Source organism: Mirounga angustirostris, unplaced genomic scaffold (assembly GCF_029215605.1).
Source record: "Mirounga angustirostris isolate CCGP_5_RB_7025 unplaced genomic scaffold, mMirAng1.0.hap1 SCAF_5, whole genome shotgun sequence".
In the NCBI taxonomy this organism is placed as follows: Eukaryota; Metazoa; Chordata; class Mammalia; order Carnivora; family Phocidae; genus Mirounga; species Mirounga angustirostris.
The window spans coordinates 72,484,756-72,488,443 of NW_026991713.1; the positions used below are offsets into that span (position 1 = coordinate 72,484,756).

The following is a 3,688-nucleotide window of genomic DNA, read 5'->3' on the forward strand; positions in this document are numbered from 1 at the left end:
TGATAGACAAAAAAGTATAAAGCCTCTTTAAGACCTAAGGTAAATATAATTTGGTGTGACCCTAATAATTGTATCTAAAATTTTATTTGAAACTGTATTTTTATAAAATAGGGATCTCTAGAGCAACATTGCTCAATGGAGCTTTCTGGATAATGGAAATGGCTCAAAAATAACTATCTTTTTCTCTTAGTTTTCCCTTTTAAAAATTTTCATTCTATGAGATCTTTTATAAAGTTTTGCTGCCTTTGGAAATATGCTCCTCTTTATCACTTTCCACAAATTAAAATGAAAGGCAGGAAGAATCTCTTACAAAACAATTCATTGCAAATACTGTTAGGCCTGATGTTTTTCATAGGAATTCCTGAAACAGCCAAGAATTTACACCTCATGTGAGAGAAATAATTGCTGAGCACCCTCCCTGCATGCTTTGTCCCTGTTTGGCTGTCATTACAACTGTGCAACAGGTGTACAGACTTTCTTCCTTTTTAAAAATAATTGCAAATAGCCTTCCCACCCCCATCCACTCGGTAGGTGGTCCTGAGCCTTAAACCAAACAAAGCAGCAAGGAAATGATCTCCTTGTCATTGAATTCTGCCCATTAGGAATGGTCACATTCCAGAATTAATGCAGCAAAAACAATTGCCATTTTCTATCATTGCAGAGTTGAAGCACATGATCTGCTACTTGGCAAAAGTACGTGAACAAATGTTCAAAACTTGGAAAGTAATTGTGTGATGTTCTATCAAGAGCATTAATCAAACACTTGAGCAAACTTAGCAGCAATAGCTTAGCAACATATTTATGGATATGTTTCCTCAGGCAAGGAAAACAAAAGCAAAAATAAACTATTGGGGCTACACCAAAATAAAAAGCTTTTGCAAAGCAAAGGAAAAACTATCCACAAAACAAAAAGGCAACCAACCAAATAGGAGAAGATATTTGCCAGTGATATATCTGATAGATGTTAACTCCAAAATACATAAAGAACTTCTACAAGTCAACACCAAAAAACCAAACAATCTGATTCAAAAATGGGCAGAGGATCTGAATAGACATTTTTTTCTGAAGAAAACATACAGATGGCTAACGAACATGTGAAAACATGCTTAGCATCACTAATCATCAGGGAAATACAAATCAAAAACACAATGAGATACCACCTTACACTGTCAGAATGGCTATTATCAAAAAGACAAGAAATAACAAATATTGGCAAGAATGTGGAGAAAAAGGAACCTGGTGCATTGTTGGTAGGAATGTAAATTGGTGCAGCCACTGTGGAAAACAGTATGATTCCTCAAAATATTTAAAACAGAAATGCCATACGGTCCAGTAATTCCACCACTGGGTATTTACCCAAAGAAAATGAAAACACCAATTCAAAAAGATACCCAACCCAAGTGTCATTTGATAAATGAATGGATAAAGACATTGTGTGTGTGTGTGTGTGTGTGTGTGTGTGTATATATATACATATATATATATACACATATATATAATGGAATATTACTAAAAAAACGAGATCTTGCTATTTGCAACAACATGGATGGACCTAGAGTGTATTATGCTAAGTAAAATAAATCAGACAAAGACAAATGCCATATGATTTCACTTTTATGTGGAATCTGAAAAACAAAACAAACAAAAAACAAACAGACTCTTAAATACAGAGAACAAACTGATGACAGACAGAGAAGAGGTGGGTGGGGGGATGGGCAGAATAGGTGAAGGGGATTAGGAGGTATCAGCTTTCAGTTATACAATAAAGTCACGAAAATGAAAAGTACAACATAGGGAATATAGTCAATAATACTGTAAAATTAGGCAGTGTGTCCAAGGTCCCATGGATTTGTCTCTTGCTTCAACAGTGTTAGGACAAGACAGACCCAGGGACGCCCCTTTTACCAGCCCCCAATTACCCTCCAACCTTTTTTCCAACCTTTTTTTCCAGTTGCAACATTCAGAGCCATGTTGTTGGCCACTCTGCCTCTGGGGACAGCCAACACCCTATTTTGAGGGTAGCTCCTTCTTACTGATCCCCCATGAGCTCCCAGATTCTTCAGAATTATTCCACTGAGGTGGAGGACGACATCAGCTGCCTGATCAACATGCATCTGCTGACCTCCTACACTTACCTTTCTTTGGGCTTCTATTTCCACCGGACTATGCGGCTCTGGAGGGAAGAAGAGCAAGGAAGCTGAATGTCCCTTAAAGATGTAAATCCAGCGCTGCAGTGCCCTCCTCCAGGATGTGCAGAAGCCGTCCCAAGATAAGTGGGGTAAAACCCTGGACACCATGGAAGCCGCCAAGCTCCTGGAGAAGAACGTGGATCAGGCCCTTTTGGATATGAATGGTCTGGGTTCTGCCCCACCGACCTCCATCTCTGTGATTTCCTGGAAAACCACTTCCCAGATGAGGAGGTGAAACTCATCAAGAAAATGGGTTATCACCTAACTAATTTCCACAGGCTGGCTGACCCCCAAGTTGGGGTGGGTGAGCATCTCTTCCCAAGGCTAACCCTCAAGCACCGCTAGGAGGCTCTGAAGCCCAGCAGCCTTTGAGGGGGCCAGGCATCCTCCTGATGCCAGGGCTTGTGCCTAAGTCTCTCTCTGCAGCCACTAGGCAGCTTTTTAACCATTCTAGAGCCCTCTCCCAAGCCATGGACCAAATAGAAACAACAAAGCTTTCTGCAGCAAAAAAATATTGTAATATTATAACATTGTATGGGTAACTACACTTAACATGGTGAGCATTAAGTAATATATAGAATTGTTGAATCACTATGTTATCACCTGAAACTAATATAACATTGTATGTCAACTATACTTCAATAATTTTTAAAAAGCAGCAATAGAATGAAACATGTTTGGCTACCTAAAAATGTTAAATCCCATATTAATATAAGATGCAAATATAATAGGTTACTCTATTTTTGTTATGTAAGGAGGAATTTTTAAATTAGTTTATAAAAACCTTAAATAATAAATGATCACCAACGAATGCCAAATTTGTTAATATATCTAGTAAATAAATATCTCTTTTCATAGGGTCCCTTCTCTACTTAAATTAAGAAAAATCTTGAGGAATGTCTTCTATCAGCCTGGCTTGGTCCAATCACTGGAACTAGAGGTGATTGGGTAGTACCTTCGCAGGCTCCTACTTGAAACAGGTGGCCAGGAGAAAAGTCGTACCAAAAAAAAAAAAAAAAAAAAATATGGTACACATACCAAAGGAAAAGAATTTAGAGTGTTGGATGTACAAAGTGATTAATACAGTAACATTTAGATCAATTACTTTACTTACAAGTAGCAGGTTACATAGAAAATGTGATTGGGAAAAATGGAGTTACTGGCTAATATGTGATTGCCAAAACTTTGTGCCTCTACTAATGTGAGTAGCTAAAATATTTCCTATAACTATAAAATTATGTCTCATCTTACCAGAAGGGATTTCATGAGGTTGATAGCATAAATGGAAATTTAAACTCAAACTTCAAGTTCTTCTGGCATGAAGATACAAAGTATGAAACAAGTAAAAAATCGCAGCATATAAAAATAAGCATTTTTAATTTGTAGAAAAAAACCCAAATGTTTTATATTTAGATATCTAGTGAGTCTTACAATCTGAGCTTCAATTCTACTGAAATATTTGGAAGTCATTCTCACTGAGCTGACCAATTCCCTTTGTA

At 37.4% G+C, this 3,688-nt stretch overlaps 1 pseudogene; it reads left to right on the top strand.

Annotated features, from left to right (window-relative positions):
• Positions 1-2,042: 2,042 nt before the first annotated feature.
• On the top strand, positions 2,043-2,534 carry LOC123839732 (ferritin light chain-like; annotated as a pseudogene).
• The last annotated feature ends 1,154 nt before the right edge of the window (positions 2,535-3,688 follow it).